This window comes from Polypterus senegalus, chromosome 1 (genome assembly GCF_016835505.1).
Source record: "Polypterus senegalus isolate Bchr_013 chromosome 1, ASM1683550v1, whole genome shotgun sequence".
NCBI classification, from domain to species: Eukaryota; Metazoa; Chordata; class Cladistia; order Polypteriformes; family Polypteridae; genus Polypterus; species Polypterus senegalus.
In genome coordinates, this window is record NC_053154.1 from 12,297,135 (window position 1) to 12,323,283 (window position 26,149).

The 26,149-nt window shown below is 41.1% G+C and overlaps 1 protein-coding gene across 1 annotated transcript in view; it reads right to left on the bottom strand.

Annotated features, from left to right (window-relative positions):
• Window positions 1-26,149, bottom strand: part of lrrc4ca (leucine rich repeat containing 4C, genome duplicate a) — a 2,071,324-nt gene that overhangs the window by 879,571 nt on the left and 1,165,604 nt on the right. The window contains exon 5 of the mRNA XM_039744122.1: window positions 6,942-7,041. The gene's annotated coding sequence lies outside the window, so the exon portion shown is untranslated. The remainder of the gene's footprint in view (window positions 1-6,941; window positions 7,042-26,149) is intronic.

Genomic DNA, 26,149 nt, shown 5'->3' on the forward strand with positions numbered 1-26,149 from the left:
ACCTTTTTTTTTTTTTTGGTGTAAATATGTATTATCTAACTGCCTTACCTTAACCTTTCTTGTTTCTGTTTGTCTATTTTATTTCATTCTGTCTGTTTTTAGATGCAACCGAGAAGGCAAATTTCATGTATTCTTGTGTAAACATGACTAAATAAAGAAACCTTAAACCTATAAAGACATGTCAAAACTGGGCGACTATTTAAACCCACCACCTGAATTGCCAACAGATGATGAACCCCCAAGTGATGGGGAAGGTTATCCCGGCACATGGAGTAAGCTGCAGTACACTGAAGACACACGAGACAGCCGGCAGAAGAGATAAAGATTCAACAACAGAACAGAAATATCCACAAACTCGGATACCAGAAAGTCTGAGATGCCAACCTTTAAACTGTTGTGCAACTGACGTCACCCAACACAATTTATGCTGCTCGACCCTTACATCAAAAATGACAATAAAATGGTCAGACAGTCATTTTCTAATCTGCTTTGTCCTAAATAGGGTCATGGGGAGTGGTGCTGGGGCCTATCCCAGCTGGCACAGGGTGCAATGCAGGAAGAACTAAACTAAAAACTCAAACTAAAAGAAGTGGCGGTTCAGGGTGATGTTTGTAGATGGGTGCAGAATTGGCTCAGACCCAGGAAGCAGAGGGTGATGGTGTCAGTGCTGGGGCCGCTGCTATTTTTAATACATATATAAATGATTTAGATAGAAATATAAAGAACAAGCTGGTTAAATTTGCAGATGATACCAAGATGGGTGGATTAGCAGATAATTTGGAATCCATTATATCATCACAGAAGGACTTGGAAAGCAGACAGGCTTGGGCAGATTTGTGACAAATGAAATGTAATATCCGTAAATGTAAAGAATTACACATAGGAAGTAAAAATGTGAGGTTTGAATACACAATGGGAGGTCGGAAAATCGAGAGTCCACCTTATGAGGATTTAGGAGTCATAGTGGACTGTAAGCTATCGACTTCCAACAGTGTTCAGAAGTCATTAAGAAGGCTAACAGAATGTCAGGTCATATAGCGCCTTGATGTGTGGAGTACAAGTCACAGGAGGTTCTGCTCAAGCTTTATAACACACTGGTGAGGCCTCATCTGGAGTCCTGGGTGCAGTTTTGGTCTCCAGGCTACAAAAGGACATAACAGCACAAGAAAAGATCCAGAGAAGAGCGACTAGGCTGATTCAGGACTACAGGGGATGAGTTATGAGGAGAGATTAACAGAGCTGAGCCTTTACAGTTTAAGCAACAGAAGATTAAGAGGAGACCTGAGTGAAGTATTTAAAATTATGAAGTGAATTAGTCCAGTGGATCGAGACGGTGACTTTAAAATGAGTTCATCAAGGACATGGGGACACAGTTGGAAACTTGTTAAGGGTAAATTTCGCACAAACATTAGGAAGTTTTTCTTTACACAAAGAACGATAGACACTTGGAATAAGCGACCAAATAGTGTGGTAGACAGTAAGACGTTAGGGACTTTCAAAACTCGACTTGATGTTATTGTAGAAGAAATAAGTGGATAGGACTGATGAGCTTTGTTGGGCTGAATGGCCTGTTCTTGTCTAGATGTTTCTAATGTTCTAACAAACCCTACACACACACACACACACACACAAACACACACACCAATGTGGACACACCAGGGCCAATTTAATGTTAAAATTTTATTTTTTCTCCAGCCATCTGGAGTTTTTTTGTTTTTTCTGTCCCCCCTGGCCATTGAACCTTACTCTTATTCGATGTTAATGTTGATTTATTTTGTTTTATAATTGTGTCTTTCATTTTTCTATTCTTTAATATGTAAAGCACTTTGAGCTACTGTTTGTATGAAAATGTGCTATATAAATAAATGTTGTTGTTGTTGTTGTCAGTCCACCTAACCTGCATGTCTTTGGACTGTGGAGTACCCAGACAGACATAAGAAGAACATGCCAACTCCACAGAAAGAGGACCCCAGGACAGCAACCCTGGTCTCCTTACTGAGAGGCAGCGGCACTACCATTGCGTCACCACAACAAAAAGGTGAAAACCAAAATAATAACAATATGCATCTAATACAACATTAATGACATTCAGTAATAAATTAAATTCATACACAACAGATTACATGATGTCCATAGATTCATCATCATAATAATAATAATAAGTTGCAATTATAGAGCGCCTTTCTCAAACCTTAACCATAAAACAAAAAGCTGGACCAAAAACAATTCCAAAATAACACTGAAGAGACTTAAAATAAACAAAAAATTATAATGCAAATCTGTAATTAATTCAGAATCAGAAAACTTTACTAATTCCGAATGAAATTACATATGTTACAACTTAACAACAGACAAGGGACATGTTACACTAAGAGCACATATAAAAGTAATCATGCAAATATAATAAAGTAAAATAAATGTAAGTATCAAACTAAAGTACAGAGTATTGCACCCTAAGTTAATATTGCACATTTTGAGAACAAATAAGGTCATTCTCATGCGAAGAGCAGACAATTTATTGCACAAGAACAGACAATATGTTGCATATTTCAAGTACTTGAAAAAATGTACCTGGATATCCAATAAAGAAAAAAGGGTAATAACTTAAAGTGTAGGTGAGCGACCGGAAAAGGAGTTCTAGAGTCTGATGGCTGTGGGGACGAAGGATTTCCTGTGGCGTTCAGTGGAGCACTTGATGCTAGTCAGACTACTGCTGAAGACGCTCCTCTGTCCAACCACAACACTATGAAGTGAGTGACTAGCATTTTCAAAAATAGACAGAAGTCTGGACAACATTCTCTGATCTGCCACAGTCTCTCTCCTACCACAGAGGCAGCCTTCTGAATTAGTCTGTTTAGTCTCCTTATGTCTGCAACTTTCACGCTGCTCCCCCAGCATGCCACAGCAAAGAAAATGGCACTGGCCACCACACTGTTATAGAACATCCACGGCATACTGTTGCTGACACTAAAAGATCTGAGCTTGCGTAGGAAATACGGCCTACTTTGACTGTTCTTGTATGTGGCCAGCGAGTTCCTGGACCAGTCCAGCTTATTGATCATATGCACCCCCAGATACTTGTACTCCTCAACGATCTCCACTTCCACACCCCTAATAGACAGGGGAGTGTCTGGAGATCGCGATCTTCTTAAATCAACTACCAGTTCTTTGGTTTTACTGGTGTTGATCTGCAGCTGATTCGGCTCACACCAGTCAACAAACCTATCCACTACCTTCCTGTATTCCGTCTCATCTCCATGTCTGATACTACCAACTACTGCACAGTCATCAGAGAATTTCTGCAGATGGCGTCCCTCTTAATTTAGACCACTTTGCAGAGATCTGTGTTCATTTGGACATTAAAGAGTCATTTTCAGTTGATCTGTGTCTCAAAAAGACAAATTAAATCCACAATAAAAAGTGAAAACGTCAACTTTATATTGAGAGAGAGACGCAGAGAATTAAACTTAACCTGAAGGCCGTCGATTATTGCTGCCTGTTAAACAGCGGCTCGTACTGTATATTCACAATGGTTGAGGTCTATCTCTGGGGTACGGTGAGTTATGTGTGTGCCGTTGGACTGTACTGGCACACTTTCACTTTAACTCAATCAATTGGCCTTTATTTCATTGAGTGCCATTAACAGAATGCACCTGGCACTTTACTGAGAAAACAAGATGACATTAATCCACAGGACAGACCAGAGAGTACATTGAGGCAATAAGGTGGCCTCCATTACTAGGAAGTCTGCAGTGCTAACAAGTTCAGTCGCTCGGCACACAGACCTGAAGATCATGTCAGTTACAATTACAAATCTGATTTCAGCATTTTGGATTTATGGTGTAGGACAATTATGATGGGCGTATTACTTGCTTGTTTTTTATTCTGATTGCATTTAGTATTTTGTTTAATTTTTTGCAGCTTGCTAAAATGCCTTCACATAATGCCTTATGTGGCTGCGACAGCCAAGTCAGGACTTTTCTTTCTTTTGAATTTTATTGCTTTATAATCATTGACATACAGAAAGTGTATTTATTTATTTGTTTCTTTGATTATTTACCTACTTATCTATTTATGTATGTATTTGTTTTTTTAAATGAGCTTCTACAAAATGCCAAATATGCCCCTGCAAATTAAGTTTTATCTATCTATCTATCTATCTATCTATCTATCTATCTATCTATCTATCTATCTATCTATTATATAGTGCCTTTCATATCTATCTATCTATCTATCTATCTATCTATCTATCTATCTATCTATCTATTATATAGTGCCTTTCATATCTATCTATCTATCTATCTATCTATCTATCTATCTATCTATCTATCTATCTATCTATCTATCTATCTATCTATCTATCTATCTATCTATCTATCTATCCTAATGTGTGCAGCCTTCTGGGTTTGTAAAAAACAATAAATTGAACTGAATATGAAGCAGAATAAAAAGTGTGACAGTGAGTGACAAAGAGAGGTTTCCCGAACTGCCTCCTCTATAAGTGGGATGACAAAACTGGACAAATCATGTACTACACCCTGCTGTTTTCTCTTCATTTGACAGATGTCCTTATAAAACATGGCTAACACAAATACACCATTACATGTACAATTTGAGAGATGTACATAGCCTAGAGTCAGAACTGTTCCTCTCCCTCTCTTGCATTTTGGTCACCTAAAAATATGACAAATGGGACATTTTGTTCAATAATGGAACTCTATGCAGAAAACGAGGCATAATGAATAAACCCGAGACATCTGGTCAGGCTAGCCAGGATGCATAGCCTAAAATCAGGACTGTCCTTGTCCCTTCTTTTGCACTTCAGTCACCTGAAAATGGAATATTTTGTTCAATTCCGGGATGCTAGGCAGAAAATGAGGAGTGATGCTTAAAACCGGGACATCTGGATAACCTAACCGGGATGAATAATCTAAAATCAAAACTGTCCCAGTCCAACCCTAACTACAGATAGACCACAGGTTAGGTGAGCTGTAGTGTCTCTGCTCAGGTAGGTCGTCCTCCGTCTCCACCACACATCTGGTGAGCTAGAAGTTGTGAGATTAGTCTTGACGTGAGATTAGTGTCGTAATCTGGGGGACCTCAAAATCACAGGTGCCAAACCGGTTTCAAAGTTGTTCACTAGAAGTTGAAAACACAGTGTCAAATACCCCAACTACATACCCAAAGGGCCGAGACAAATCTTTTCACAAATAAAAAGATTTATAAACCAAAAGGCCTCAAAGCTCCAAAGATCACAAGGAAATTCCTGAAGAGGTAAGGCAGACACAGCAAACATTTCCCAAAACAGAATCCAAAATTCATGGCCAAAAAAAAAAACAAAACAGAGCAGAGGTTTCAAAATAACAATAAACACAATTCCAATACAAATCCCAGAGGCGAGGTCAGAAACAAAGCATAGGTTCAGAAATCTGCGGGGTTATAAAACAAAAGCAAAAGGGCACAATGACACTCCACTCCAGCGTATTCAATGAACTATGGGAGGCCCTCCCTTAAACAGGGTGGAGGGCCGTCCCTGTCGGTGATGGGCAGGAGGCCCCGCCCCTTGCGGGACCACCCACAAAGCACATAGGGACGTAACTAAGGCCCATCCTCTTTTTCAACATACAAACAGAAAAATGTGCATAATCAATAAAATAAACATTAATACAAATAATAAAAATAGACCCAAGACACGACTTTGAGGGGAAATAGTGGGTGAAACCCGACAGGCGTCATTAATCTCGTCATAACCTCTAAGGCTCTAACCTGACAGTTAGGCGTCATTAAGCTCATCATAACCTATAAACCCAAAGCCTCTTCCTAACAGTGACTGCGATTTCTATGTTTGCTAATTCATTAAGATCTAAACAACTAACATTTTCCTGCTTCACATGCTTCTCTAGGTTGATTTTCAAAGCAGTTCCATCGTTCCACATCAGATACACTGGTTGTGAACACGCATGGGCTTCCTTCTGGACTCTGATAAAGTGCACAATTCCACCCTGGGGCGAGAGGGGACGTGATCTTAACTGTATTGTCTCTTTCTCTGGCTACATCGCCGGCAAGAAGGTCAACTGAAGGTCCGCCCAGAGCGTTACCGAGATGCCCCGCCCCTTCCACCCTGAGACGCCATAAACCCCGAGGCTCGAGACAAGAGGCCTTCTCACTTCAGCATGACAGGACTCCCCATGAGTGACCCACGTCAAATCATCTGCTTCTAAAAGAAATTGACACAAATTGACCAAGAAGCTTTACTTCGGTTAAACAAGACTAATGCTTCAAATGGGGTGGTCCAGTTGGCAGCCCAACTCCAGTCATCCATCCATCTCTATACTGTGGATTTCAGCTCCTCTGATCTCTCCATCCCACAAACCCTGAACAGCTCTTCTCTGTGCTTCTTTAGCACAAACTGAGAGATGCTCAGTCACGTTGATTACTCGGTAAGCAACTTGCACACTGACAGCAAGGTCATCAGCCACAGGGTACCAAACTACCAACGTGGCAAAGTCTCAACAAGCTAATTAACAGAAGTGACTCGAAGACCAAAATATAAAAAAAAAAAGGCAAACCTTTGGAAGAACCTTCATAACGGCAGCACTTACAGTAAATTATCTTGAACTCTCCTCTAATTCGCATAAAACGTACAATAAAATCAACATTTACTCCATCCTAGACTCTCATGCCAATTTCCACTAAATAAAATCGTTTTACACCAAATATTTTTTTTAAGAAACTGAAAACCAGGCATATTACACTTCTCTCTTAACATCTTCATGGAGAAAAGACTTCTAAAATTCAATTAATCTCTTCACACAATACAAAAACCAGTGCTGGCAATTTCCTATTTTATTCAAAGATCGGCGGATTTCTTGAGAGGTGACAAATACGGCGTGTCCCTCTGAGTCATTCAGATTTATGTCTTTAACCTGTATGGCCCGTACCTCAGCATGTTCTTCTATAATCCAGTGAGCACGGATGAAAGCCAATTATTCCAGCAATCCATATTTGTCGTAGTTGAAACAGGTCCGCTTGCACAATCACCTGGGGGATGAAGATACAAGATACAATAAAACACGGATAGAAGAACAGAATTTATGTTCATTGGACCTTCCGCTCGCGGGTGCAGAACTCCTGTCATTTTGTAACCCGCTTAATCCCGACCAGGGTCACGCTGGAGCCTATCCCAGCTAGCATATGGCACAAGGCAGGAACAATTTCAAGACAGGGTGCCAGTCCATCACAGGGCAACCAGACCCACAACCTACCTAACCTGCATCTCTTTGGACAGTGGGAGGAAACCCAGACAGACATAAGGAAACCATGCAGGCACCACACAGGGTGGACCTGGGACGGGAACTCTGGGCTCTTTACTGCAAGGCAGAGGCGCTAACACTGTGCCACCCTTTGGTACAAAAGCTCTTAACTCAACAGTACAGTAAGAACACTTTATTTCATTGTGATCTGTTTCAGTTCTGTACATTACTATTACATGCTGCACAGTGGATTCAGACCCACTCACTTGCTGCCCACATTTTTGTGTTGCAGATGAAAACATTTGCCATTTTTGCCAGTCAATCGGCACTCAATTACCCAAAACACACTTTCTGAAAGGAAATCAAAAACCTGGAATCTCTCGCCCGTATAAGCATTCAGACCCATTTGTAGAAGCTCTTATGGCAGCAATGACAACAACATTTATTTTTATAGCACACTAGCTGCAATACCCAGCATTGCCAGGGAGGAAAACAAAATGTGTTTTTTTTTTCAATTGTTTCAGAAAAATATAATTAAAAAATAAAACACAACTTTAAAAATAAAAATAAATTAACAAACAATGAAGACTCACTGATGTGCTTGTCTTGTGGTCTTGTATGTATGTTATCATCCAGTTGACACTCGGAAACGGCCAACTCTATTTAATTTCAAAAGCAACAGGGGCGCGATGGTGGCACTCAAATATAAAGAATGCTGGCAGTCACCTCCAGTACCACCTCTGGTGGTGGTTCCGTGTGTCAACTGGATGATAACACACATACAAGACTGCAAGGTCACCCCCCACCCTACCCAGAAGGTGGTGGGTTAGGGTTGATTTCACCTGACAGGATTTTTAGTCAACCAATGAGAAACATGTGTACCAAGTATCATGAAAATCACTCCCGCCGTTCGGAAGTGATGCTGGAATTTACATACATACATACATACATACATACATACATACATACATACATACATACATACATACATACATACATACATACCAGAAGGTGGTCCTTGCCACCTATCCCGTTGAGGTAATGCCCTGCTTTCTGTCCCATCCCTGCCTATCCCATCAGCCCTGCCGAGACCACTAGGTGGTGCCCAGTCAGCTATCACATCAGCCCTGCTGGGACGTGGTGCCCAGCAGTCTGCCTCGACTGCTCTATCTGGACCTCCAGGAGGTGGTACCCAGATTCCTGTCCCATCTGTCTTGCTGGGACCATCAAGAGATGGCGGATTGTTTTCATGCACCATGCTGGTTCCTGATCTTTTTATTTATTTATTTTTTTGAGCCTTCTCTTCATGTCCCCACAAGGGGTCCTTGTCAATTATGAACATTTTGTGTTTCTGGAAGCCACCCCTTTGGGTACTAGCGTGTTTTAGCCAGTATTTCCCCCCTGGCTGGAGTTCATAGTTATACGTTGGGTCTATTACAGTGTTTCTCAACCTTTAAGTATTTGTGACCCGAGTTTTAATAACAGTTTTAATTGCGCCCCCCCTAACATTATTTTGAAATGTAGATGCATATTTTATTATACCTACTTAACTTTTATCGACATTTATCTAACTCTTTATTTATTGTTCTAATATTTAATTTGTTTTGGTTTCAACAGATGTTTTTTTCATATTTTTGATTCTTGTTTTCTTTTTTTCACATCTTCGCGCCCCCCTTTTTATTACTTTGCGGCCCGCCCACAGGTTGAAAACCACTGGTCTATTATGTTTCATTTTATGTCATTTGTTTTTATTAATGTTTCTTTTATTTATTATGTACATGTTTAATTGTGTTTATTGGTAAGTAATAATGTCCTAAGTTGTGTATTTTGTGGGTTGACCTTCCAAGGGGCGGGGCCACCTGCCAATCACCACCAGGAATGGCCCTTCACCTTATTTATGGGAGGGCCTTCCATTTGTTTCTGGCCGTTCACGTGTGAGTTTCTTGTGCTTACTGTGCCTCTTGCCTTGCTTTGGGATTTCCTGGATTTTCAACCCTGTGCTCCATTTATTGACAACATATTTGGATTCTGTATTAGATTTGTCTATTGATTTTTTTCTTTTGAACCTGGACTATGATTTTCGGATTCTGTTTTGGGACTTGTTTACGGTGTTTATTCTTGCCTTTACTGACAATTTTTTTTTGTTCTTCAGAGCTTCGTGTTTTGCAGAGCCTTTTGGTTATAACAAATGTTTTGTAAATGTTTAAGATTTTTTTGAAGACCTTTCCTATCAGGTGAAGTGGTGGTAGCTCTGCACTGTGTGACGATGTGGGTTCTGGCTCCACACTCCCATCTGATTTTTTGAACCCAACACTGTCGATAACGTAACCGAGTGAGCTAGTCAGTGAAGGCAATAATTGAGCAAGGGGTGGTGCAAAAAGTGCAATAGTGCTTTTATTTAAAATCCAACAAAACAAACAGTGTTCCATAAATAGTGCAGTTCAAAAGTTCTTCATTAAATAAATAATCCATAAAATGAAAACATGGAGGTTAAAACAATAAATAGAAAAAACAATCCTTTAAAACGAGAGGTTTAAAATGTTCTTTAGGAAGCAGTTCTTAAAACAACAAGTCTGGTGCTTTTCTGGTAGCGTCTCACCTGCTTATCCCGTTTGGGCTTAGCAGCAGGCAAGACGTTCTCTGCAGCTGCCCTCTTCTACACACATATGAGACTGGAGACCTCCCGATCCCTGGCTTTGGTCTGGCACTCATCCCAGTCCCCGAGACTTAGTTTCCACCAATGGCCAGGATGCACACATTGGGGACTCCACCACCAAGCCTCCCGACTTCCGCAGCCTTTCCACGGCCTTCTGCGGCTCATCGCTTTCCTCTGGTCACTCCTGCTACATGGTCGCTCAGCGGGAGCAACATCAACTCAAACGCCTGGGTGTTGGCCTAACACCCAGCCTTCTCACAGCTGCCCTCGAGCGCTCGATCGCGCGCTCACCACACGCACGCACCGCATGTCCGTCTCTCTCTTGCACCGCCTGCTTCCTCACTCCCTGTAACCTCCGTCCTCTCCTTTCCTTTCTTTCCTGATCTCATTCTTTTTTCATCCCCTCCACAACCCACTCGCGCTTCTTTTTAAATGACGAGGGCCACATCAGCTGCAGCATTAGCCACGGGACAATCACGAATGTGGGTAGTTCCTCACCTGTGCATTAGGTGAGAAACGCCCACCCTACGGATCGTCCCGCGGCCCACTATGGCCTAACGTACCCTCGCTAAGCCGCGATCATTTATTTAAAACGAATGGCTTTTGCACAACGAGCTGTGGACCCGCTATACCACACACTGGCGATTCAAAGGTTGCCAGTTCGAATCCCCTAAATGCCAAAGGGGACTCTGCTCTGTTGGGCCCTTGAGCAACACAATACATTTTTCTTTAATATTTATGTCACTATATCTGGACAATACCGTTATGAGTTTCATTCACATGTGCATGCTAAGTTTGGCACACAGGAGGATTGTATAGTCGGCCTAAACACAGAATAGTGTATTTCTGTCCTCTGTCAGCACAAAATCTTCTTTCCTTGCTGGGAGAATAAGAACTGCAGGGTGAGCATGGTCCTATTTTTGTTGGAGGTGGGGTTACGTCTTTCCTGCCCTTATGTGGAAACCAGAGAAGACCAGCAAGTGAAGCAGACATTATTTAAAAGCTTGGACAACAGTCAGATCCTTTGAAGCACATGTCGGCAAAGTCCCAAAACCCTCCCTGCGTGGGGACGAAAAATGGCAGACTGTGTTGATCCAGATTCCCACCTGGATAAAGTTTTTGTCATATGCTTCCCGTCTGTAACCGCGTCAACCGTCAGTAAATGTAAGCTAAAGTATATTTTTTCTCATGTGATTCTTGTACCGCCGTAATCATGATGGGAGGGATATCGCCTTTTCTGTTATATTACTATATTGTTTAGTTACTTAATGTGCCGCGATTTCAAAAGAACACATTTCCGGAGAGCTAATGCCTCTTAAGGAAACACCTGGGTATGATGTTAGTCTGCATCCATCCCTGCATGTAGGTCCTCCAACCTGCAGGGAAAAACTTGGGGGGTGATGGCAGAATTGGCACTCCAACCACCATAAAAAAAACTTCACACTGGTCCATTCCAGCTGAACTAGTGTGGTGCTGAGGGGCCAACTGTTGCATGGCTGAACTCGGGTCGTAATCTGGATCCTGAGTTCGTTTGTCGTGTGGTGGGTGCAGCAATGTGCTGTATCAGCGTGTGCTCCTAACCTCTCTTTCTTTCTTAACGGGGTCTGATTGTATTTAACCCCAGAGGGCTATTCTTTGAAAGTACTTTGGAACTGTTTGTTCTTTCGGGAACATTTACTGGATAATGCGCCACGCATTATCCAGTAAATAGCATACATCATCTCACACTGGCACCACAAACATAACCTTGACTTCAAATTATTTCATCAGCCCACACAGTCCCCAAGATCACAGTCCATTGGAGTGCTTTAGGGATGAAGTGGAATGTAGACAAAAGGAACAACAATACCTAGTAAATTTTGAAAGCATTTTGTCAAACTCATGATGCAAAAAAGTTCTGGAATCAAAAAGATGGTCCCACCTGGGAATGGAGAGACAAACCTAATAAAGCCTGTGTTAATAATGGAGGCAAGTTGGAGTACACAAGGGGTTTTGAATACTTTGTCTTGTAGTGCAGGGACACAAACCTGCAACCCAACATCAGCAAGACAAAAGAACTGCTGGTGGACAAGCCAAGGAGCCACTGAGACCAGTCACCTTTCAGTAGGAGGATGTGGAAGTGGTGTAGTGCTACAAGCACCCTGCATGACCTTTCCCTACAATGACATCATACCTGTGGTCTCCAGCCACCCCCTCTGCTCCCTTGACTGTGTGTCTCTGCTGATCAAGTGAGGAGAGAGCTGGGAAAACTGCACAAACAAGGCTTCAGGGCCAGATGGAATCAGCCACAGGGTGTTGAAAAAATGTGCCAGTCAGCTCTGTGGCGGTGTTCTCCATTTCCCTGCATTTGGAGATGGTTTCACAGCTGTGTGGTCCTGGTGCCAAAAAAGGACATTCCAGTGATCCCAAGGTTGCTCTTACTTCATACATCATGAAGACCTTTGAGAGGCTGATCCTAAACCAGGTATGACGTCTTGTTTCAGAACATCATGATCCTCTGTAATTTCCCTATCAGACACATATAGGTGTGGAAGATATACGGTCCACAGAGCCTACTCCCACTTGGACAAAGCCAGGACCACAGTCATGTTCCAGTGCTTTTAACACCATTCTGCCTAACTGACTGGGCATAAAGCTCCAGGCTTTGAATCTAGATGCTCCCACAATCTCCTGGATCATGAAATATCTAACTAAAAGACAGCAGTTTGTGAGACCTGAGGTTTGGAGCACCTCAGGGAAAGGTCCTGTCTCCCCTCCTGTTCACCCCTGTACACAACAGACTTCCGACACAATACCAGAGTTTGTCGTCTACAGAAATGTTCACATGATTCGTCCATCATAGGCTGAATTAATAATGGGGAAGAGTCAGAGTACTGGAGGGTATGGAGGACCTTGTCTTGCGGTGCAGGGACAACAACCTGCAAATCAACATCAGCAAGAGCTTCTGAGACCAGTCACCATTCAAGGGGAGGACGTGGAAGTGGTTAGAGCTACAAGTACCTGGGGCTTCACATGAACGTCAAACTGGATTGGTCTGACAACACAGTGGCACTGGACAAGAAGGGAGTGTTAAGGAGACTCAGGTCTTTTGATATGTGCTGCTGGAAATGTTCTACCAGTTCGGAGGAGCCCGTGTGGAGATCTATGCCGCAGTTTCCTTGGGAAGCAAGTTGCCAGTGATATTTCAGTACTGATATTAATTGTAGTTTTCATTTTATTTTATAAAATTATTTTTTATTTTGTTTTAGATTTCAGTGGAGTCAACAATTTTTATTTCTATTTAGTTCTATGTTTCAAATTTTAGTTTTTATGTTATGTAGTTCTGGTCTTTTTACATAATATTAGTACAATTTTAGTTTTTGTTTTCCGTTGCAAGACCACAAACGCCGGCCTACACATATTTCAATGCAAGTTATGTTTCAGTCAACAAAATACACGGACAGTTCATAATGCCGTTACAAACAGCTTGATTATCAATGACCAAACCGCTGAAGTGGCCTAATGAGTGTAGTCGGCAAGATCGAATATGTCAACCCAAGAAATCAGTCTGTGTAAACACGTTGCCGTTAAGCTTTTAACAAGCACGCATTTCGAGAGATTTGTTCATGTTGCAATGGTGTCCGTTGCACAGATAGCCACACAGTGAAAATATCCGCTCGACGAACACATGTGATGCAAGTTCACAGACCCTTGGCCACTGGCACCAGCAGTTGACGATTTCTACTGCCAGTACTGAAGTGCAGTCCTGGTGCCACAAAAGAGCTGGACTTCCATTAAGCACTCATCCAGCTGGTCCTGCACTGAAAGTCTGAGACTCTTTTTCTTCTTCTCACACGCTACATTTGCTTTTATTATTATCTGTACTGTAATTAAAGTATTTCCACATGTCGCTTTCTTGCTTTCTACCCACAAACATATGTGCAAAACTCACCATCGTCAACCACACGTGCTTACTGCTTGAACCTGATGAACCAAATGCGCTCAACAAACTAACAGCGGTCCTTTACGGAAGTTGACCACGTGACTCTAGTAAGCCTGAGGTGCAAAATCACCGCATAGTGAAGAGCGCAACGTAACTGAACACTCAGGGCGACCAACAAACAAATCCTCTGCATGACTGAAAATGCTTTTGCTGTTTTTTTCATTTTTACTCAGTTTTTGTTCTCTTTTTAGTTCATTCATGTATCACAAATTTATTTTTTATTTTGTTTTAGTTGCTCTGTTTGCTTTAATTTAATTTCTTGTGCTTCTAAAACTCGCCATCGTCAACCACACGTGCTTACTGCTTCAACCCGACGAACCAAATGTGCTCAACTTAACAAACTAACAACGGTCCTTTACGGAAGTTGTGCCACGTGACTCTAGTACCCCCGAGGTACAAGATCACCGCATAGTAAACAACGCAACATAACTAAAGGCTCAGAACGTCCCACAAACAACCCCTCTGCATGACTGAATCGGATTGAATGAAAATGCTTTTGCTGTTTTTTTCGTTTTTACTCAGTTTTCGTTCTCGTTTTAGTTCGTTCATGTATCACTAATTCTTATTTCATTTTAGTTGTTCTGTTTGCATTAATTTCAGTTCTTGTGTGTCTGAAACTCGCCATCGTCAACCACACGTGCTTACTGCTTCAACCAAATGTGCTCAACAAACTAACAACGGTCCTTTACGGAAGATGTGCCACATGACTCTAGTAAGCCCGAGGTACAAGATCACCACATAGTGAAGAGCGCAACATAACTGAACGCTCAGGGTGACCCACAAACAAACCTCTGCACGAATGAACCAGTTTGAATGAAAATGCTATTGCAGTTATTTTCGTTTTTACTGTTTTCGTTCTCGTTGTAGTTTGTTCACGAATCACTAATTTTTATTTCGTTTTAGTTGCTCTGTTTGCCTTAATTTCAGTTCTTGTGCTTCAAAACTCGCCATCGTCAACCACACGTGCTTACTGCTTCAACCAAATGTGCTCAACAAACTAACAGCGGTCCTTTACGGAAGATGTGCCACGTGACTCTAGTAAGCCCGAGGTACAAGATCACCGCATAGTGAAGAGCGCAATGTAACTGAACACTCAGGGTGACCCACAAACAAACCTCTGCACGAATGAACCAGTTTGAATGAAAATGCTATTGCAGTTTTTTTCGTTTTTACTCAGTTTTCGTTCTCGTTTTAGTTTGTTCACGTATCACTAATTTTCATTTTTATTTCGTTTTAGTTGCTCTGTTTTCCTCTGAATTTCAGTTCTTGTGCTTCTAAAATGAAAAACAATATTTTTAGTTCTAGTTCTCATTTTTTATTATGAAAATATCACTGGAAGCAACCCAAGCTCAAAATGAGCAGAATACACGAACACACTTATGGAAAGCCTGCTCCACCAACCCTGGACACGCTGAAAAAAAAAAGGATGGTGGCAAAATCAGATGCCATTATAAAAATCCTTTCATCCCCTCTTGGTGTACTTTTAGTCACTGGCTCATTTCACAATGGTGTGCTAAGGAAGCACCTCTGGGGGGTCTTTTCTGCCCACTGCTATCAGGCAATTCAATGCTTCCTCTAAATGTGCTCATTAAGTTTATTTTGAAATATCTGCACATTATACATGTATTTATTTTTTGATTCATTGATTGATTGATTGGCTGTATTATTTGTCCTGTGAGTCCATATCCTTAATTATCATGTTTCTGCTGCTGTATGCATCTGAATTTCCCTTTGGGATTAATAAACTTGATCTAATCCCATCTAATTTAATCTGAGGGTATACTGAACCAACCCGATGCTGTGGTGGTCAGCACTGTGCGGGGTCTGCATGTTCTCCCTTGTATTTTCTTCACATACTCTGCTTATCCTGCCATAGTTGTCTTATGTCTTAACCAGAGCAGCTTCCATCAAGATCCGCTCTCAGTGATTCTGGACTGAATGAAGAAGATCTGAACATGGGATTTTATGTTATATATTTATATAATTTATAATATATATATATATATATATATATATATATATATATATATATATATATATATATATATATATTTGAATGTTTATGCATTTTGAAATGAATTTCTCCTTGCAAAACCTTTGTGTTGCAAACCCTTCTCCATTATCCTCACATCCTTAAGCATTAAAATTCATTGCCATTGCTAATTAAATGGGCAGCATGGTGGTAGCGCTGCTGCCTCGCAGTTAGGAGACTTCGGTTCGCTTCCCGGGTCCTCCCTGCATGGAGTTTGCATGTTCTCCCCGTGTCTACTTGGGTTTGCTACCACAGTCCAAAGACATGCAGGTTAGGTGCACTGGCGATCCTAAATTGTCCCTAGTGTGTGCCCTGTGGTGGGCTAGCACCCTGCCCGGGTTTTGTTCCTGCCTTGTGCCCTGTGTTGGCTGGGATTTGCTCCCGTGACCCTGTGTTAGGATATAAAGGGTTGGACAATGACTGACTGACTGCTAATTAAATGCAGAACAATAAGGAAATTAATGTTAAGCTGAACGATGGCAAAATGAAAACACAGCCACCCAAGTCAGTCAAGATAAAAAATCTGTCCTGAAATATTGAACATATGCCTCACGGTAATGGAAATATTTTTTGTCACTTTCAAGTTACTTGGTAATATCTGAGATGACATAAAACTTCAAGCTAATGCATTTTGTGACAGCTAGAGAATAATGAAAATACTTTCGCACTTCTCCGAGATGGAGCATTCAGCTTGATATACAATACGTTCATATCTCTACCGCAGACCTTTTTAGGGCATCCCGAAGACGCTGTGTTATAATAAAGACATTTAAGGTGGGTTAAATTCTCACAACTGCAGTCCTCATTTTTAATCATTCAGCTCAAGTCACTGCTTCAAGGTCAATGTATTACAGATGCTAATATGGGTTGTACATCCTTAAGGGTGCATTGCTCTGTTAATTATGAAATCTGAGAAATATTAAGTCTTTACATCCATCTGTCCCCTCATTTTCTGCAGTAGTGAGTCAAATTCCCCACAACAATACTAGCAAGACCAGAAGTAACCCAGGGTGAGGTGTCACCGCCAGGTTCTTGTGGTTCTAAAATTTCAATTGCTTAGTGGCCACCTGCTAGATCAGCATGTTGGTGGCATTTCTGATCCTATGAGCAGAGCAGGAACAACAGCAACAATTATTTCTAGAGCACGTTTTCATACAAATGGCGTTGCTCAAAGTGCTTTGTAAGATGAAGAAAGAAAAAAAGAAAAATATAAAAATAAGACTAGGCAAGAATAAAGTAAGGTCCAATGGCAAGGAGGACAGAAAAAAGAAAGAAACAAAAAAAATCTCCAGAGGGCTGGAGAAAAAGAAAAAATCTGCATGGGTTCCGATGCCACGAGACCACCCAGCCCCTACAGGGCAGAAGCTAGAAGAAAAGTTGGGGTGCCAACCGAAAAACCCCGTATTAATAAATAGAGCCAAACACAAAAAGGATCCTTGCTTAGTAGGCTTTTCCAAGCCTTGAGTGGGAGGCGTTTCTATGGTATCCTGTGTGGAGGGGTGGAGTCTTCTGCCTTGCGGGCGGGGCTTGTTGTCACCCTCACACACCTTGTCGGAGAGTAGTAGTGGTTAGCACCAGTGCCCCCCTCTTGTTCCACGATACTATGTGCTTATTGTCTCAGAACCTGGAAGGTGGTCTAACCCTAACCCTAGTCAGAACCCCCTTCACTTTTTCCCACGTTACAGTCTCATGCTAAACTTCATTTTTACCCCAAATCATCTCTCAATACCACAGAAAGGCAAAGCAAAAACTGGATTTCAGAAACTTTTACAAATGTATCAAAAATATACCATTGCCAAAAGTATTGGGACCCCCTCCAAATTCTTGAATTCCGGGGTTCCAATCACTTCCATGGCCACAGGTGTATAACATCGATCCTCTCGGCAGGCAGACAGCTTCTACAAACCTTTGTGAAAGAATGGGTCTCTCTCAGGAGCTCAGTGAATTCAAGCCTGGTGCTGTGATAGGATGCCACCTGTGCAGCAAGTCCATTTGTGAAATTCCCTCGCACCTAAATATTCTACAGTCAACTGTCAGTGGTATTATAACAAAGTGGAGGCAATTGGGAACAACAGCAACTCGGCCACAAAGTGGTAGGCCACGTCAAATCACAGAGCGGGGACAGCGTATGCTGAGGTGTGCAGAAGTCGCCAACTTTCTGCAGAGTCAATAGCTACAGACCTCCAAAAGCTCACAAACAGTGCAACATAGAGAGCTTCATGGGATGGGTCTCCATGGCCGAGCAACTGCAGCCAAGCCTGACATCACCAAGTGTAGTGCAAAGCATCAGATCAGTGGTGTAAAGCCCACCGCCCACCACTGGACTCGTGGCGACGTGTCCTCTGGAGTGACGAATCACGCAATCCAATGGACGAGTCTGGCCAGGAGAACGGTACTCGCCTCACTGCATGGTGCCAAGTGTAAAGTTTGGTGGAGGTTGGATTATGGTGTGTGGTTGTTTTTCAGGAGTTGGGCTTGGCCCCTTAGTTCTAGTGAAAGGAACTCTTAACGCTTCAGCATACAAAGCCATTTTGGACAATTTCATGCTCCCAACTTTGTGGGATCAGCTTGGGGATGGCATCATGACTGAGAACACACCAGTGAACAAAGCAAAGTCTGTAAAGAAATGGACAAGCGAGTTTGATGTGGTGGAACTTGACTGGCCTGCAGAGAGCGCTGACCTCAACCTGATAGAACATCTTTGGAATGAATTAGAGACTTTGGAGACTGCGAGCGAGCCAGGCCTTCTCGTCCAACATCAGTGCCTGACCTCACAAATGCTCTCCTGGTCACAAATTTCCATAAACACACTGCTACACCTTGTGGAAAGCCTTCACAGAAGAGCTGAAGCTGTTAGAGCTGCAAAGGGTGGGCCGACTCCATGTTAAAGCCTGTGTATTAAGAATGGGGTGTCATGAAAGGTCATATGTGTGTAAAGGCAGGCCTCCCAATACTTCTGGTAATATAGTATATATAAAATACGTTGATCGTATTACCAGAGCCAAAGACAAAATCGAGTCAAGGAAAAGGAGTTAAAACCAGAATATTGACCAATAAACTTTCCGTGTAACATCATTGGCTGAATCCATATCTCAAACAGATCAGTTGAGGCTGTTACTCATATCCAATGTTCGCCAGGTCCGCGGTTTTCTTGCCCATTTGGGCTATTTTTTTGATCATTGTCTGTCGTAAAAAAAAATGTGCTTTCATTGTTTGTGTTTTTTTAGGCTACTTTTTTTTTAAATATTGACATATTTTGGGCTATTTTTGAACCCCCTTCATGTTTTTCATTCATCTGACACCATTTCTCCTGCTCTACACACTTGTATATGTTCTTTACCATTGTGAAATCCCCAAACAGGACCGTTGTGCCTAATATCTATGAGGGGAAACCAAAGGTTTTGGTGATATTTATCTAGCCCTCTAACACTAATGCCACCCCCACTGCTTTCTGGTGTGTCATTTTGTCTACCTCAGGTATTGGGCTGTTCATTTTTGGTCAGATTTACTCTTTTTAAGCTGTCCTTGGGCTATAAATCTTTTAAGAACCTGGCAACCCTACTCATATCAGCATGGAAGTCCATAGCAGGTTCCATAACAACATATTGCATGGTTGTAGAGGCTTTGAACATGAAGATGTGATGCAGTTAGAAATAATAATAATAAAAATAAAAGATTACAATTTTATGGCAAACACAGACATTAATTCAAAAATAGGGAGAGGTAGAGAGGGAGGCAGAAGGTCCAGAAAATGAAGCACAAGGTCATAACTGGAAAATTTTGTCAAAAACAAACAGAGGAACCATACTCGTAGTCAAAGAAAAACCGAATTTGGAAACCAAAGAAAACGTAAGTATAATGCACACCATCTACTACTTTGGACAGTGAGGCCATCTGATAGGCAGCCTTTTATAGTGTTGCGCCATTGACATAAATAAGCGCAACTTCTGGGGAAGTCCCCCTCCCAGCACTGCAGCAACTGAGGCACAAAATGGCAGCAATAATGTTAACTTTCTATGCCGGTTTAAATTATTGCACAAGAATCCAGAAGGATTAAAAACTTATAATGTAGATCTTACTTTCGCAAAACCAAATTTCTTTCTTTTATAAAAAATTGAAGATTGATCTCATGGGGTAAACAGGAGGCCAAACTAGATTTTTTCTCACAAGCCAAAACTACACCAAGGAATCCAAGTCAAAAATCAGGTGGGGGAATCAAACAAAAGTCTTCAGATCAGAGATTTAATTCATAAAAAAACTAGAGGGCTCCACCCCCTGCTCACTTCGCTCGCCCACCCCCTGCTTTGGCTAACTGAATATACAATTTAACGAGATTGTTATTTTCATGGGAATTGTTACATATGCATTATTTTCACTTTTACACCACAATACAATACAATTTATTTTTTGTAAAGCCCAAAATCACACAAGAAGTGCCTCAATGGGCTTTAACAAGCCCTGCCTCTTGACAGCCCTGCTGTGACTCTCTAAGAAGACAAGAAAAAACTCCCAAAAAACCGTTTAGGGAAAAATGGAAGAAACCTTGGGAAAGGCAGTTCAAAGAGAGACCCCTTTCCAGGTAGGTTGGGCGTGCAGTGGGTGTCAAACAGAAAAGGATCAATACAATACAATACAATACACAGAACCGAACAAATCCTCAATACAGCGTAAAAATAAAACTTTTAGAAGTACGGAGCAGAATTTAACAGTAGATGATATCCAATAATATGATTTGGATTTGTTTAGAGTCCTGGAGACCTCGGCCATCAAGCTGCCTACCCTATATGGCCATTCCACAGCTGAAATAGCGCTAATCTGATGAAAGGACCCCTCTTTCCCACGATTCCTGCCATCCTCCATCAGGGATGACTTTACTTTAGGCAGGCAAAACAACTTGGCAGGTGGGCAGTGGCACCAAGTGCCACATTTGAGAATTGAGAAGAGAAACAGAATAGGTGAGGGTTAGTATCAAATTATAACAATCATGTTACTTATGTTTTAGTGCTAATGACTAACAACAGAGATGCAGTCTGTATAGTTAATCAGCAGCTCTAGTCAGGGTGTGCTAAACTGAAGTAGAGAGTCTACTAGTTTTACTATAGAACTTTAATAAAAACAACATTTGCAATTAACTTTTCTTCAAAATCACATTGAATTTTGATTCTATGTTTGGGCTGACACCATGACAACGCAACATATAACTGCCTGTGAATGAATATCGTTTCTTTCTCTCTAATAAATAAAACCACTTTTTCGAATATTTGTCCTTGCTCTTTCTTCTTCACTTAGTCGTTGACATGTCATCTAGAACGTATAAAATTATTGGCCTGATAAAATTTATAAGAGCTGAGAGCACAGGGAGTGTGTCTGACAAAAGCATTCACACGACTGAGGTTAGATGGTCGTGGTCTTGTTTGAAAATAGTTGTAATTAGGGCATGACCTGAAAGAACCTCATGTTAAAAGTCTCCGTCTCTTGGGACTTCACCCACCGCACCCACGTTTTTGGAATCTTTTAATACTTGCTGGCACCACAAATTAGACAATCTACAAATCTCTGACTTAAAGTTTAAATCTGAACAATATATTCAATCTCTTTTCGCTGTTCTGTTATTTCACCGAGTAATAATTTCCATTTGTTTGCAATAATGCAATCTTCACTAGCTTTTTTTTTTGAGACTTTCAAAATTTTCATAATTCCATTATCTCTAACCTGCTCTGCATGTGTACTGCACCAACGTGTTTGGAATCTTTTAATTCTCGCGGATAGGCTTCTTCATTGGCAAAAAACACTACTTTTCCTTGACGGAAACACGAATTAGACAATCTACAAGTCTCTGACTTAAAGTTTCACACTAGAATTACCAGTGTCTACGAAAAAACTCGTAGATCCAGTCCACCTTAAAACCATTCTCATCTCTCCGCCAGCCTCCTTTGACCTCTAAATGTGCAGATAAAGACAAGCTGCAAGCAGCCGGCTATTCCATCCCTCCACCAACTTAGAATATGCACAAACTTCTCCCAGCTCATGCCTTGATTGATTATCTAGGAATGAAGTGGAGTTTTAGTGTGGAAATAATAGATCGTTATTTGGAACACACAGTAATCTGTGTAAACACATTGTTAAAACAGAAACTTTTTCATATTTTAGTAATAAATGTTACAAAATGTAGGCATAAACTATAGAATGTGTGAAGCCTGAAGATCAAATAAACACTTTCATAAAAGGTTCAAGAATGATACTGTGGCATACCGGTAAGATTTGCAGACTCACAGTGCAGTGGCCCTGCCATGCTTCAGAAACGAGAGTTCAATTCCTCACTGGGGAAAAAGTGTTACTTTTTTTTTTTTTCTTTTTAACCTCAAATGGACATAAAATTTATAAATCGGTATACACTGTCAGTTAACGAGATTGTTATATTTTCATGTGGGATGCTCCATTTAAAATGTTTCTTAACAATTGAGACTGCAATTATCATGAACAAGTGTCCTTATAACTGTTATTTTTGAGATCCATAACACACAGACAGACAGAGCACTGCGTAATAGAGAGACAGACAGGCAGAGAAGTCACTAGATACTGTAGATAAAGAAACAGGGAAGGCATGTGTACTGAAAGAAAAAAAGATCAACATGTGCGTTGACCCAGGTGCACTGAATAAGCTCACGCGCTCTGTAGATCTGACTTTAAGTAACAGCACAAGTACAGATGCAAACCAAGTGTATGTTTGAACTGTATACTATTAACAAAAAGAGCAGCTTACTACTGAAAACGGCAAATATAGGAGTAAGAGGGGATCGAACCGGGGACTCTTGATTACACTTGGTTTGCGTCTGTACTTGTGCTGTTACTTACAGTCAGATCCTGGGGTTTACAGCACATAAACTTATTCAGTGCAGCAGGTTCATCTACAGTATCTAGTGACCCTTCCGTGAGAATCCTAAATCCAAAGAGGACTGTTTCATTTATGTTAGGTAGAATGCCCAGAGGGGACTGGGCCGGTGGTCTCATGGTCTGGAATCCCTACAGATTTTATTTTTTCTCCAGCCGTCTGGAGTTTTTGTTTTTCTGTCCCCCCTGGCCATTGAACCTTACTCTTATTCGATGTTAATGTTGATTTATTTTGTTTTATAATTGTGTCTTTCATTTTTCTATTCTTTAATATGTAAAGCACTTTGAGCTACTGTTTGTATGAAATAGTGCTATATAAATAAATGTTGTTGTTGTTGTTGTTGTTGTGTGTTATGAATCTCAAAAATAACAGTTATAAGGTCACTTGATCATGATAATTGCAGTCTCAATTGTTAAAAAACATTTTAAAAGGAGCATCCCACATGAAAATATAACGATCTCATTAACTGACAGTGCATACCAATTTATAAATTTTATGTCTGTTTGAGGTTGAAAAGAAAAAAAAAAATAACACGTTCTCCCCAGGAAGGAATCGAACTCAAGTCTCTAAGGGACAGCAAGTCTGCTTCGTTGGGAATCAGTCAAATCTTACCACTAAGGCACAGAAGCTGCTGTATTGTTCTTGCACCTTTTGTGAAAGCGTTTATTTGATGTTTGGACTTTATGCTTCACACATTCTATAGTTTATGCCTACATTTTGTAACATTTATTACTAAAATATGAAAAAGTTTCTGTTTTAACAATGTGTTTACACAGATTACTGTAGAAACGGAACAGACATGAAATGCGTGTGTTCCAAATAACGATCTATTATTTCCACTCTAAAACTCCACTTCACTCCCAGATAATCAATCAAAGCATGAGCTGGGAGAAGTTCATACACGTTCTAAGTCAGTGGGGGGGTGGAATAGCCGGCTGCTTGCAGCTTGTCTTTATCCGCACATTTAGAGGACAAAAGACGCTGGCGGAGAGGTGTGAACGGATGTAAGGTGGGCTGGATCTACAAGTTTTTTCGTAGGCTCTGGTAATTCTTGTGTTAAATTTAAACAATATATTCAATCTCTTTTCTCTGTTGCGTTATTTCACAGAGTAATAATTTCCATTTTCTTTGCTCTAATGTGATCTTTACTATCTTTTTTTTGAGACTTTCAAATTTTCATACTTCCATTACCTCTAACCTGCTCTGCATGTGTATCACGCCAACATTTTTGAATTCCTCTCGATGTTCTACTCTGTCATCTACTCTTTTTCTTTTATTTCCGGCCCCGGGTGTGGTTAAATCTCTTGGCACAAACACTTGTCTGTCTCTCCGAGAAAATCAAGTCTCGTCTCCTTCCAAGATTTTTTTTTTTTATAATAGAGAAACATGACGCCAACCCTTGACTTAATGAAGCAGGATTCACAAAATAGTGACACCTGAGAGAAGAGACAAAAATCGTATTGTGGTAAAATGTAAATCATTTTTAAACTTTGTTAAGGTGCACCAAACACAAAAATGAACCTCAGATTTGAAATCTGTGTGTGTTTAAACCCCACAGTCGATATGCCAGAATCTCTGCTAATTTGCATAATAAATTCTTGGAAATCAGAGATCATAAGTCTTTATCATTCATTGTTGGGTTGTGATTTTGGATTTTTTTTTTCTCTTCTAGATTTCATTTTTTGTGCATATTTTAGATTATGATCTTTTTCACAATGGTTTTGATTTTTAAAGTTATAAAGTTTTTATAGTAACCCTTTGACGTCTGGTCCCCAAACAAACGCCTCCCGTGAAATGCAGCACCCCAGGTCACTCCACCGAGGTTGTCACAATGGTCTTCACTGCCATCCGGTGTCGCCACAGCTCTCTTCCTGACAGACATGCTGAGTGGTCGAGTGGCCATTCTTTTTTGTCCAGTGGCCGCAGTGGGAAGGACCAAAGGCCAAATGACGTGATGGAGGAAGTTGCAACCTCCAGTTCTTTAGTCACATATGACTTTTCTATTTTGCTTGGAGTAGCATTTGCAGTGACAATGATCAGTCGCAGCAAAGCAACAAGATACTTCAATGTCAGCAGAGCTCTCTGTCTCTCTTTCGCTCTGCCGTGTCACCTTGTTGATTAGTTTTCCTATGCAGTTTACCGAAAGAAAGACATGAACCCCAATAGCCCTTCAGGGGTTTGCCGCCAGCCACATTCTGTGCTTCACCAGTGTGTTAAACGTTGTAAGCTTTCAAATAAGATCAAGATCAAGATTTTATCCTTTCCCTTACAACAACAGCAATTTAATTCTTGTATTTTTAATATTTTTTTATTATACTTTATTATTACTTGGTTTGGGGACAGAGCACAGGGTCAGCCATTGTACAGCGCCCCTGAAGCAATTGAAGGTTAAGGGCCTTACTCAAGGGCCCAGCAGAGTAGGATCTCTTTTGGCAGTGACGGAGATTCGAACCGGCAACCTTTTGGGATACCAGCGCAGATCCTTAGCCTTAGAGCCAAAATCACACAAGGACTATCTCAATGGGCTTCAACAGGCCTGATTTTATGACAGCCTTGGCTCTCAAAGAAGACAAAAAAACCTTCTATGGAGAAAAAGGGGAAGACATCTTAGGAAAGGCAATTCAGAGAGAGACCCCCTTCCATGTAGGTTGGATACACGACGGATTTCAAAAACTGGAGTAAATACAACACAGAAAACAGAATACAAGTAATCCTCTTCCTGCGAGCTGGATGGACACCTCAGAAATACAATACAATACAATACAATTTATTTTTTGTAAAGCCCAAAATCACACAAGAAGTGCGCAATGGGCTTTAACAGGCCCTGCTTCTTGATAGCCACCCAGCCTCAACTCTAGGAAACAAATGGAAGAAACCTTGGGAAAGGCAGTTCAAAGAGAGACCCCTTTCCAGGTAGGTTGGGCGTGCAGTGGGTGTCAAACAGAAGGGGGTCAATACAATACAATACACAGAACAGAACAAATCCTCAATCTCTATATATAATCTTCATTTGGATCTTGATCTTTGTTTGTCCGCGAATGAATTAGAAGAAGAAGCACTAGATGGCAGTAGAGAGACAGCTAAAACATAGGCATTGCATTAAGAATCTCCTCCAGGCTTATACTACTGAAGACTGTAGTACGCCAGTCACACCTCAAAACACAGACATTCAAACTAAACAAATTGTTGTGCTTTAAATTAACTAAAGAGATCTTCATTTAGATCTTGATCTTTGTCTGCGAATTCCATGCATGCGTAGACCACCTTCCAGTTTAGTACGTTGTTGTTACTCACGGATGTCAACAATGTGCTGGAATAACGAAAGGGGTGGTGG